Source organism: Phocoena phocoena, chromosome 1 (assembly GCF_963924675.1).
Source record: "Phocoena phocoena chromosome 1, mPhoPho1.1, whole genome shotgun sequence".
In the NCBI taxonomy this organism is placed as follows: Eukaryota; Metazoa; Chordata; class Mammalia; order Artiodactyla; family Phocoenidae; genus Phocoena; species Phocoena phocoena.
This window is the reverse complement of record NC_089219.1, coordinates 814,023-826,602: the sequence shown is the minus strand read 5'-3', so window position 1 is coordinate 826,602 and position 12,580 is coordinate 814,023. Positions and strand designations below refer to the sequence as shown.

At 58.5% G+C, this 12,580-nt stretch overlaps 1 protein-coding gene across 2 annotated transcripts in view; it reads left to right on the top strand.

Moving 5' to 3' along the window:
• The first annotated feature begins 8,700 nt into the window (after positions 1–8,700).
• Positions 8,701–12,580, top strand: part of GNB1 (G protein subunit beta 1) — a 92,580-nt gene continuing 88,700 nt past the window's right edge. The window contains exon 1 of one of the 2 annotated variants that reach the window (XM_065891658.1): positions 8,701–8,933. The gene's annotated coding sequence lies outside the window, so the exon portion shown is untranslated. The remainder of the gene's footprint in view (positions 8,934–12,580) is intronic. The other variant, XM_065891671.1, reaches the window with a different exon arrangement.

Sequence of the window (12,580 nt, the reverse complement as noted above, 5' to 3'; positions counted from 1 at the left end):
ACGGGCTCAGCAGCCGTGGCACGCGGGCTCCAGAACGCAGGCCCAGCAGCCGTGGAGCACAGGTCCAGCCACTCCACAGCATGTGGGATCCTCCCGAACCAGGGCCCACACCCGCATCCCCGCACCAGCAGACGGACTCTCAACCACTGCGCCACCAGGGAAGCCCTAGCTTTTTAGATACAATGTCAAAAACACAAGCAACAAAGAAGTAAAAAAGGAAAAAGAAATAAATTGGACTTAACCAAAATTAAAAACTTTTGTGCATCAAGGGACACTAACAACAGAGTGAAAAAACAACTGACAGAATGGGAGAAAATATTTGCAAAATTACATATCTGATAAGTGTCTCGTGTCCAGATTATATAGAGAACTCTTACAACTCAAAAACCACCACCACCACCACAACAAAAAACAAGTTCAAAAAAGAGCAGAGGACTTGAATAGACATTTCTCCACAGAAGACATACACACGGCCAGTTAGCACAAGAAGAGATGCTCGGGAGGGGATGTGGGGATATATGTGTACGCGTAGCTGATTCACTTTGTTATACAGCAGCAACTAACACACCAGTGTAAAGCAATTATACTCCAATAAAGATGCTAAAAATAATAATAATAAAATTTAAGTAAAGAGATGCTCAATGTCCCTGGTCACCAAGGAAATGCAAATCAAACCACAATGAGATACCACTTCACACCCAATAGAATGGCTAGAATCAAAAAGGCAGATAGTAACAAGTCTTGGTGTGGGTATGGACCTATTGGAGCCCTTGAGCACTGCCGGTGGGAATGTAAAATAGCTCAGCTGCTGTGGAAAGCAGTTTGGTGGTTCTTCAGGTTAAATATAGAGTTACTGTATGACCCTGCAATCCCACTCCCAGGTAAATACCCAGAAGAATTGAAAACAGGTGTTCAAACAAAAACGTGTACACGAATGTTCACAGCAGCGCTACTCACAATAGCCAAAAGGAGAAACAGCCCGAATGTCCATCAATGGACGAGTGGATAAACAAAGGGTGGTGTATACACACAATGGACTATTCCGCCATAAAAAGGAATGAAGCGCTGACACCTGCTACAACATGGATGAGCCTTGAGAACACGATGCTCAGTGAGAGAAACCGGACCCAGAAGGACACAAGCTGTATGATTCTGCCTGGACGAAGTACATATGACAGGTAAATCCATGGAGATAAAAGCAGATTCGTGGTTGCCGGGGGCTGAGGGGAGGGAATGGGGAGTGACTGCCTGATGGGGGTGGGCTTTCCTTTTGAGGTGATGAAGATGCCCTGGAGCTGGATGCAGGCGGTGGCTGCACAGTGCGGTGGACGTACTAAATGCCACTGAACTGTGCACTTCCGAAGGGTTTAGCGGTAGATTTCACATTAGTTGTGTTCTACCAAGATTCAGAACCAAGAGTAGGCCATGAGGCAGAACCCTATCTGGGGGGACCTTTGAGTCACTGGGAGTTCTTGAGGCGTCTCCCTTCTGACGGGGGAATGTGGGCTGCCCTGCGTGGAGGGACTTCCCGCTGGAGACCCCACGGGCCAAGCTGAGCGGGGGCCCGGGTGGGAACCCCGGCCCTCTGGTCGTGAGACTGAGTCCCTGCCCCCTCTCAGGGAGGGGCAGCATGGTGGGGTCTTTTTTTTGGAAAGGACAGTCCTCCAGGGTGGGACTTGAGACCACAGAGCAGTCGGGACAGGGTGCAGGCCCAGAGGAAAAGGCCCTTCCTGCCAGGCACCCTGGGACAAGGCTCTGTCACCGTGTCAACCCCTGGGCGGCCTGGCTGGCAGATGTGATGTGGTACTTCATGACATGATGTGGCAGGTAACGTGGCATGGCACATGTGTGGCATGGTGCCCAGTCCGTGGTCACAGGGTGACCGCCCAGGGTGGCTCTGGGCCCCTGTGGCCTTGAGGAAGTGCATCCCTTCCCCTCTGCTCAGTGGCTGCCCTCCTGCTGGAAGTGGCCCTGTGTAGCGTCTTCATACAACACGACCTCAGGCCAGCGTCCCAGCCCAGGGCTGTGCCTGAGCACGGGGCCCAGGCTCTGGGGCCGTCTCTGGGCTGCCCCTCATGTGGCTGGACAGGCAGTGAGCTCAGGAAGGCTTCGAGGGCTGCAGGCACCCCCGAGGCTGGACCGGCCACCCTCCTGCCTGCTGGTGTCACAGGTGCAAGCTGGTTACCCGGCCGGTGCTGGTGGAGCTGAGTCCCAGGGTACCTTCTGCGGGGCGAGGAATCCCCAGCACAGCTGGGCACTCTCCCCAGGCGGGCGTGGGCAGAGGGAGTCGAGGGGAGCTGGAGACTAGGGCGGCCCTGGCGGCAGCCCCCCTCTTCCCCCAGAAAGGTCCCTCTGGCCACCACCCCATCAGCCCCCGCTCCTGTCTGCGGCGGGAACTAGGGGCCGGGCAGTGTGCAGGCTGCCCCCCGCTCTGGGGACCGTCAAGGTTGGGCTCCGGCCAGGATGGGGGAAGAAGCCCCGGTCACCCTGCACGGGCCTGCGGCCCACCAAGCCAGTGTGCCCACCCGGGTGTGTGCTGCTAAGTGGGAGCCTGTCCCGTCTTCCGGGCCCCAGGGACACTTCCCTGAGCCTGCCCAGGCCTCCAGATGGCACCTGAGGACAGGAGGCTTGGCCAGGCTGGGGAGGAGGTGGGGGGGCCCAGAAGGGGTCTGGGGGCTCAGAACCCCTAGACCTCTCTGGGGCAGTGGCCACCTCTGGACCGGGCCTCCTCAGCACCCCTAGGTCCCTCGGCACGCAGCGGGCTCCCAGTTGCAGACCCCACCCACTCTGGGCACTGAGGCCTCCCTGGCCCCTCATCTCTCTGGTGCCCGCCTGGGCTGCCCTCTCTCGTCTGTGTCTGTGTGCAGGTGTCAGGGCCTGGGTGTGCCCCGCTCCGACCCTCGGGCTCTCCCGGGGTCTTGGCGTCTCTGCATCGCGCCCCCTCTCCTTCGGGCCTCAGCACTCCCAGCCCCGGCCCAGGATGCGCCTAGGGCGTTCTGGCAGCTGCGCTCCAGGGCTGGGCTGGTGACTGCCCGGCCTTCTGCAGGCTGCTGCGGAAACGCCAGCATAAAACAATTGCAGCCTCTCTGCCAAGGGCGCCGCCCAGGCCCGGAGAGGAAATGGGGCTGGGGGCTGGGCCGGGCGGGAGCGCTGGCCGCCCCATGGGGCACCCTCGACGCCTGCCTGGGAGTCCCTGGAGGCTGCAGTGGGGGGTGGGGCGGGGCGGAGCGGGGAGGCAAGGGTTGCCCAGCCTCGTCCCTCCAGGCTGTGCCCCAGCATCCGGTTTCAGGATGGAGCAGGCCAGAGGCTGGGGCTGCCTGGCCTCAGCTGGGAGGAGCCGGAACCTGGGCCTTGTGGGCCTTGAACCCGACAGCCAGCAGTGGCTCGGTTTATGAGTGTCTTAGTTGTTGCCCAAATCCTGCTGCATTTCCACTGTGTTTTTCCCCTGCCCGGCAGCCCTCCTCCTCCTGGTGACAGCATTCACCTTTGCTCCGGGCACGCTGCGTGTTGTCCCACCAGAGCCAGTGGCCCTTCCATCACCTGCATCCAGGGCCACGTGAAATCTGAGTGAAGCCTTTCAGAGCCTTCCTGGGGTCCAGACACCGCATCCCAGAGTATCTGGAGCGCTGTAGCTGCTTAGCTGGGGTAGTGGGAAGGCAGCCCCAGCAGGCACTTCCCCACCAGGCAGGAGGCACCACTGGGGAGCCAGAGCCCACTGGGAGCCTCGCTGGATCCAGCTGAGCCTGAAGCCCAGTGTCTGAGCCAGTCAAGTGCCTCTTTTCAGATAAGCTATTTAAGCTTCTGCCTCTTGCTACCCTGAGGCCGGGCTGATCCAACCCGGGAGTGTCTGTTAGTGTTGTGTGTATGTCTGTGGTGCACGCGTTTCTGGGGGGATGTGTGGGGATTATCCCTCCTCACTCATGGTTGTATCTTGCTTCCTTAGAGAGGTCTGTGTTTTCAACCAAAGATGTCTCACTCCACAAATGACATTGAAAAACCCCTCGTTAGGTTTGCTGTGGCCCCAGAGCCATCCATGGAGCCAGGCTTTCCTGCCCCAGGTTCTGCAGTAAGACGAACCTGATGCAGCTGCCCCAGGAACGTCTCCCAGGAAGGCAGCGAGGGCGTCTGCTGGAGCTGATGGTCTGAGCTGCCGTCAGCCCCCCAGGACGGCCCCCTCTGGGAGTGGCAAGGAGGCCACCTGGGTCTTCCCTCCGGTGTCTGCCCCTGAGGTGCAGCTGCCCGGCCGAGAGCAAACCTCCCACCCCCGTGCGGGCACCCCCCTCCACCCCAGGTGGCACTTCCTGATTCCCCACTGACCCCCATGTTTTGGTGCCCCCCACGAGGGATGTCTGGTTTACGAGCAAAGGTGGGTGACAAGGAGGGTCACAGGCTTGGAGGTCAGGTCACGAGAGGCATGGTGGGGGCTCGGGGCCAAGGGACGAGTCATGGGAGAGGGAGGGGGAGGGGCTGCTTCCACTGCCCAGGAGAAGGGGCCCAGAGGTCCCTCAAGGGCTGCTGGCAGCGAGGGGGCAACAGCCAGCACCTCCCCAGGGCCGGGGAGGTGCACTCTGCCCGCCATACCAGCTTCCTGGGCTGCGATGCCCGCGACCTGGTCGGCCACTCCCACCTTGGGCTTGGACCCTCCCCTGGGCCCCCTGGCACCCACGCCACAGCTCGCTCCCTCTCTGCCTGCCATGGGGGGGTCTACTTGACTGTCCCCTTCCCACTGCCCACCTTGCTCTCCCCACGCCCCCCAGCAGACCTGCCCCCCGTCAGAGCGGAGGTGGGCTCGGGGACCTGGGCCACCCTGGCACCCAGTGGGCACATCCCTCAGTAAGTTCGGCGGAGAGAAGCGGGAGCCGCCTCCCCATCTGACCCCATTCGCTCAGCAGCCCCCGTCTCTGCCTGCCGGCCCGCTGGCCCGCAGGAGCTCATCAGGCCTCTTCTGGATTACCTACATTCCGCCCCTCCCCCCTCGTTCTCTGTCCTCTGGGGCGCGGAGGCCAGGTCAGGCCCGCAGCTCACTTATGGGAGGAGAAGCAGATAGCGCTCTGCGGGACAAGGCAGACCCTGCGGGAGCCGCCCCCTGCAGCCCTGGACCCTCAAAGCCAGGCTTGGAGCGGGGTCCCCAGGAGTGGTCCAGTCTTGTGCACGGATTGTTTGAATAATTCAGATTTTAAAAGACCTACTTTCCTGTCAGACCATTTCCTGCTAGAGAGCAGATGGGGCCGGGGCATCTGAATTATGCATTCGTGCTCCCCAGGTTTTTAGCGAAACTGGGCTCTGAGCCAGGCACTGGGGCCCAGCTGGCCTGACCCTCGCCGGATGCACTGAATGGGTGTGGCCGTGGACTCAGGACCACAGGCTGGTCTCTAAGCCATTTATCCAGAGAGGGAGGGAGTGTTGCCGGGAAGTCAGGGGAAGCCTGGGTTCCTGGCCAGGCATGAGCTCTCCATGAAGGGGCCCTGGTTTATGCCCCACCCCCACCAAGGAGGGGCTGAGTGGTGGGCAGGTGGGGGCCGAAAACCGCAGGAGGCCTGGGCAGAAGGGATGGAGGGGGGGACAGGGAGGGCAGGGTCCCCGGAGCATCCTTCAGACCCCTAAGGTCTCAAAGGCCCTGGCTAGAAGCTAGAAGCTCCTGTGGGCTCCTGGGAGCCGACCAAGGCCCAGGGTATGTGTGCTCAAGGCCGCAGGGCCCTGCTGCCTGGGACCCTGAGGCCTGTGTGTATCTCATGGGGACGATGGGGATGAGGCCCTAGGCCGTGCAGGGAATCTGGGAATGAGGGCCCAGCCAGTGTCCCCTGTTCCCTCCCCCCTGCCTTCCCCTCAACTTTGCCCCTCACACCCTGTCCATGAACACATAACCAGTATTCAGACCCCAGCCACAGGGCAAGTTCCAGGGAAGGACCTGCTGTACCCTGCAGACCTACAGATTAGCCAGGGGCAACAGGGCTGCACCCCATAACCTCAGACAGCTAGGGCAGGCCCTGGCTTGGTGTCCTCATGTGTGGCCTTGCCCTGTGGCCCTGATTAATGGAGGATGGGCCCAACCAGGCTGATGGTGGCCTGTGGCACGGGGAAGCCCTGGGCCAGGCCTGCCAGCCCTCCTGCTGCTCTTAGGTGGGCATGCAGGGACCCAGGATGAGAGGATGGGGGCTCTGAGGGTCCCCCAGGTCTCCTGCCATCCCCACAGCAGCACAGAGCGGGCTGCACAGAGAGCGCTCACCCCACTGCTCGCCTCCTTCACCCTTCCTGCTCCCCCCCCACCCCTTTTCTCCCCGCCTTCCTCATCTCTACTTTTCCAAGTCCTGGACTTAGGTGGGAATAGAGTTAGGATGGCATCAGACCTGCTGGATTCTGAGGGATGCCCCTCTCTGACCCCAAGTCTGGGGCCTTGGGACCCACCTGCCAAGGCTGTGCCATGGCTTGCGGGATCTCAGTTCCTGGACCGGGGATCGAACCTGGGCCCTTGGCAGTGAAAGTGCCGAAGTCCCAACCAGTGGACCACCAGGGAATTTTTTTTCCCCCACCTCCTCTTGCGCACTGGGCAGTGCTGCTGTCTCGTCCCGCCGCCCCTGTCCTGGACACAGTGACCACTGCGTTCTGACTCTCCCCGCTCCCCCGCCCTCCCCCCCGCTCTGAGTTGTGTCCCCCTCACTTGGAACACAGAGCGTTGCCTGCTCATAAACATTCCTTGAGGACCCACTGTGTGCCTCACGCCCTTCTTGGCGGGTGGAGCAGTGGGCAAGGGAGTCCAACCCGGCCTTCAGCAGGGGAGCAGAGCAGGGGCAAGCGGCCTGGTATGAACCACGTGAGGCCACAGGAGCCAGAGCAACACGGGGGGCCGAGGGAGGCCGGGGAGACCTCCCCCCGGGGCAGATGGAGCCCCAAGGGACAAAGGCCAGAGGGTGGAACGCAGTGACTGAGTGTTTAAGGAGCGGAGAGGAGCCAGATGCTGGGCAGTGAGGAGGACAGAGCAGAGGGACCAGGGCAATGGATGCTTTCAATGGTTTTAAGCAGAGGAGTGATTCAGCTGGCATTCTGTCCTCACTCGGCTGAGCAGGGTGGACATCTCTGCTGCGGTCAGCGCCCAGGCAAGGTGGTGGTGAGCATGGGAGATTGGTTACAGATGGGGGGGGGGGTGGTCTGTGTGTGTATGCAAACACGTATGCTTGTACTGTATATGCTCCTGAGCTCTGTCCACTGACCGGGACTAGAAGTAATGACACTCCAGTAGCAGCAAGCACAGCTTGCGCCTGGATCCTGTATTCTAAATACCATGCCCCACCGAAAGGAAACAGGGCTCCTTGGAGAAATGGTTGAGTTCAGGGTGGGGCAGGGATTTTCTTGTGCCAGGGATTGAGGAAGGGCACAAGAAATGGTGGGGACATGTTTGTGCAGAAAGGACCCATGGGAGGGGGAGGGACAGGGAGTACAGCCCTAGTGTGGGTGGGAAGGCATGGGCTCCATGCTGGGGTCCAGGGCCACCCTAGACAGACAGCACACAGGCATACGGACAAATGGGCTGCAGCTGCGAATCAGGCTGGGGGGCGGTGACAGGACCCCTTGAGGTTTAAGGGGACAGCTGCATTGCTGGGTGTGTCCTCCTGCTTCCTTCAGCCAAGCTGTGCAGGCCTGGAGGAGGGCTCCTGGATTTGGTCTGGAAAGGGCAGCATAGGGAGGGCTGGGGGCAGGAGGCTGAGCTGGCTGGAAAGGGGTGATGAGGGTTGGAGGCCGCAGGCTCTTGCAGTGAAGAAGTCCATGGGGTGGGGAGTTGTCGGAACTGGGGAGGCACAAGTCAGATGGAGAGGTGGGAGTTGGTGGGCCTAGGGCTCCATCCATGGACATCCAGAAGGTTTCTGAGGACACTGGAAGCTACAGGCTGCTGACAGCTGACCCAACTCTCCACCTCCTTCCCCTCCCCCACTAGGGGGTCTTCGCTTCTCAGCTGCCTGGCTGACTCAGCTGCATTTGCAAGGGTGGTCCATCTGTCCCTCCTGACACTCTTTCCCGTGGTCACACCTCCCTGCTCAGGTGGCCATTCCTGACAGGAGGGCCTTGACCATCGAGGCCACACTGCCCACACCTGCCTAGCTCACACGAGCCCCACGGGCACCTCCGAGGACGGGCCCTGACCCCGTACTGCAGGGCGTCTGCTCCGCGGGCAGGCGGAAGCCGTGAGTCCCTGAGGCCGACCTGGTCCAGCGTGGGTGGGGATCAGCGTGCGCTGGCATATGCATGTGTGTGTGCGGGGTGCAGAATGCAGATGTGGGGCGCAGAGTTCGTTACGGGGCGTGTGTGCTGGGCGCATGTTCGGGGTGCAGAGTGCCTTTGCCGGGCACTGGGTCCGGTGGCAGGCTCCCACTCTGCGGCCTCTACCCACGTCAACCTGGCTGGGAACCAAGCGGGTCGGCAGCAGGCAGACCCACGCCAGCGCAGGGCTCCGCGGGCCAGCCCCTGAGGCGCGCAGCCCGGTGCGGGCGAGCGGCAGGTCAGCCTCGTAGGCTTCTGGAACGGGTCCCCGAGGGCGCGGTGCTGCCCCTTTAAGCGGCTCGCGTACGCGCGCGGGGCTGGCGCAGGGCCGAAGCGCGCGCGCGCGCGCCGGGGACTCGGTCGAGCGGTGCGTGCGCGCGCGGCGTGCGCGGTGACGCGACCGTGGGGTTTCCCGAGGCTGCGGGCAGGGGCCGCCGCGCCCATCCCGATGGCTGGAGGCGTCTGAGGGGCGGACGGAGGCGGCGGCGGCGGCGGCGGCGGCGGGAGCGGGCGCGGGCGCGGGAGTGGAGCAGCCGCCGCGGGACCGACAGACTGAGCCTCGCCGGCGCACCTGCCCGCAGCGCCCGCGGAGCGGCCCGAGCGCGACCATCTCCCGGAGCGGCGGCCGAGGCGGCTGAGGCGGCGGGGAGCGGGCGCGGCAGGCGGGACGCGGTGTCGAGGTGAGCGTGGCGGCCGCGGCCCCGACCCCAGCCCAGACCCCCACCCCCGCTCCTCCCCCGCCCCTCCCCATCGCCCCCCAGTCGCCCGCCCGCCCGGGCCGCCCCGCCCCCACCCTCCCCGCCCCCACCCGGCCTCCGGATCGCGTCTTCCTGCCCCGCCCGGGTGGGGTCCGCGGTGCGGGGGCGGTGGGGACCCCGCGGCCGTCGGCCGGGACCGAGACCGAAGTCCCGGGCTCGGGCCTGGATTGGGGCTCCGGGGTTTGGAGTCCAGGTCCGGGGCTCTGGTCTGGGGTACTGGGTGCAGGCCTGCGGTCCGGGTCCTGGGGTCCGCGGTGGGGGCGGGGCCGGAGGCTCCGGGGTTTGGGGTCCGGGGCCGGCGCCCCGCGTCTGGGAGGTGGCCCGGAGGAGGGGTGCCGGGCGGGCCAGGGAACAAAGGCGGCCGCGGCCCTGCCCCGCGGCGGGCGGTGGGCGCCGTCCTTGGCCGCGGGAGGACGAGCTGCGGGAAAAGCGGCCTTTCGGCTGCCCGCGGGGAGGCTGGCGTCGCTGCGGCGGAGAAATGAGGAAGCGGCGCCGAGGGCGCGCGGGGCGGACAAAGCGCCCGGCGAGCGCGAGCCCCAGCCCCGCGGTCGCCGCCGGGCCCGAGCCGGGCCGCCCGAAGCCACGGTGCGGGTGCGCAGCCTGCGGGCGGTGGCCGGGCTCCCGCGCCCCGCGCCCCGCGCCGAATGAATGGCCCCCGGCGGGCCCGGCAAGATGGCGCGTCCGCCGCGCGGCCTTTGTCAGCCGCCGCCCGCGCCGCGGGGCTCCGGGGGCGCCGCCCGGGGGCGGGGGGCGGGGGGCGGCGGGCGAGGGTCGGGGTCGCCCTCTGCCCCGGCCGGGTGGAGGGTGCTGGAAATTCCACCCAGGGATCGCTGAGCCATCGGACTTTGGAAAATCCTCCTGTATTTTTCCTTGCGAGTTGATGCTTGACTCAAGTGGTGTTTAAACATCTCTGAAGTCCTTTAAATTACCTCGTTGGCATACCCAAGTAGGTTTATCTACTTAATTCCTCTTTATGGAACCTTTTTAGTTAGGATTGTGAGACTCACTGACTGAAGGAGAGCAGCGATGGTAGGGGTGTTTATTTTGGGAAAGGAAGTTGGTGGACGTTTACAGTTAAAGAGTACGTTACTGAGTTTGTGCATAAATGATGTAAAAGTCGTAATCTGTAGTTCTGGTTTGGGGAGTATTAGAGCCCCTTTGTGTGTGTGTGTGTGTGTGTATTTTCATTTTGTTACCTGTTTGGTAACACAGTGATCTCCACTAACGTTTAATGATTAAGCAGTTGCTTATGAGATTATTAAGAAAATATGTAGATTTTTTTGTAGTTAGCAAATAAGTGGAAGTATTAGCTTTGTGAGGAGTTCCCTTCCCTTCAGCCCCAGATACTGGATAAGGTCAAAGCTATTGTTATCGATAAGATTTCTACCTGAGTTCTTTGTTTTCTAATTTGAAACTCTAGTCTTTTGGGGGTGGAGGCGGTTTGTATTTCAAAGAAAGATTTCAGTTTGCGTTCTATTAAGATAGGGCCTGTTCTGGATTCTTCCGGAGGCACATATTGCAAAAAGAAAACGAACAGGCAGTTCCTTTTTTACTTCCTTACTAATATGGGTGTGTGGCTGGGGATAGGGCTGGTGCCACCAACATGGAAACAGGTCTTAGAACCTCCAGACGGCAGAACTGGGTGGTAGCTTTTGGCTCGATTTAACTTTCTGACAGAGCTGTCAGAAACGGAGTGCAACTGGAAGGGTCAGAGGCCGACCTGGCAGGATCCTGTCGGGGGAAGATTCCCAGCTGCTGTAAGGCTGGACCGCAGGGCCTCTCTCCTCCCGAGACTCCCTCTGTTATATGCCTCTGGTTTCACAGGCACTGTAAATGCTGCAGTGTTTTCTTAGAAGGTGAGAGTTGAGGAAAGCGACGTTAAGTTTTAGGATTGAGCCTGTGGCTCGCTCCCGGTTCTCCCTGCTTGGGGAGCCAGTGTTAGGGGCTGCCTCTCATCTTCTGTGGAAATGGTCAAGAGTGTGCTTATAGAGAATATTGTTCAACTATGCAGTTTTGATTCAGAGTTGACACTTTCTTAAATGAACATGCCCATCAGACAAGAATATTCCTTTTGTATGATATCTGAGTTTACGACAGAGCTGTATTTATGTCATCAGGCGTGTAGTAAGCAGAATGTTTTTTAATGATACCTTAATAAAGATTTCTCTTTGTTTGATGTCTTGAGTTACTTCTGTTTCAGGGGGAGTTGAAGTAAATTCCCTCAGATTTCATTTTAATCTCAGAAGAGATTTGAAAGGCTGCCAAAAGGCTGTCAAATCTTTTCCATGCTTAGTGGCTTTGATTTCAGAGCTTGGAACACCTAGGTCTTATATTGACCACATGAGAAGTGCACAGATTTTATGAGGAGTTAATTTATTTCTCAAAGTTTTGTTGCTGTTAACTTTTTATTTTGCTAAAATTTTCTGTTATCCTTTAGTTTGATTGGAAAAGTTGTATTTCTACAATTAGCTTTGAGAAGGGTCTTCAGGACAGCTGTAGACTTGCCTACCATCAGTTGCCTTTTTAGCCAGTACTTTAATAAATAAGGTTTTATTGCGGACGTGCAGTATTGGCATCAATTACAGTCTCTTCATTGGATTGCTGTTTTCTCTCCCCAAAAGATTTGGCTCATGTTGGCTTCTAAATGGGATTAAGTTCTTACTGTCTAGAGACTTTGGCTTTGGCATTAGTGGATTGGTAATAGATATTCTCAATTTTGTTATCTGGGCTTGACCATATGGCGTGCCATGTTATTTTAAAACCTTTATTTAGGATGAGTCTAATAAGGCCTTGAACAAAAAGTTTTAGAATTTTTTAACCCTGGTATAAATTCTGATCTCTCGGGTTTGCATTTCTAGATAAGAGTGGTCGGAGAATTTATGGAGCAGGCAGTTTAGTTGTGTTTGGTTTAGTGAACATAGAATGAGGGGATAAAAACAAATTTAAACTGAGATCAGAGAAATAATTTATAAAACTGAATGTGTAACATTACTGGGAGGAAGAAACAGTCCAACTTTTTATGGAGAGTGTGGCTGTGTATTGAGTAATGCAACGTTACCCTGACTCTTCTGGAAAATGAAGAGTCCCACTTCTTTTTAGAGCTGTGAGTTTTGTTCCACAGCTCTCGTTTAAGAAAAACAGGCAATCGTAGACACTTGATTTGATCGGTGGATCAGAGGAATGCTAAAAGCTTTTGAAACCTTTTAGCCCCCTTGTTCTCGTTGCAGTGCCTACCATTAGGTGCCACAGTAATTGATGGAAATTCCTACTGACTTGCAGTGATAGAAAAGCTTCCCATTTTATAGCCCAATATTGCTTTCTTTGAGAGACTTGAGTATTCCCTTATTTGACTTACTAAGTTAAAATTCTGGGAAAAAAGCCATTTTTAAAAAGTTAATGATTAAAAGACCAAGTCAAGACTATCAAAAGTAATAATTCTGAAGAGATTATTAAGTTGCATCCATGTTGCCATTGATAAAAGGTTGTGATTGAATAATTAGTTGCCGCAGGCGCTTTTTTTTTTTTTTTTTTTTTTAAGTGAGGGGGCATTGCGGGATCTTAGTTCCCTG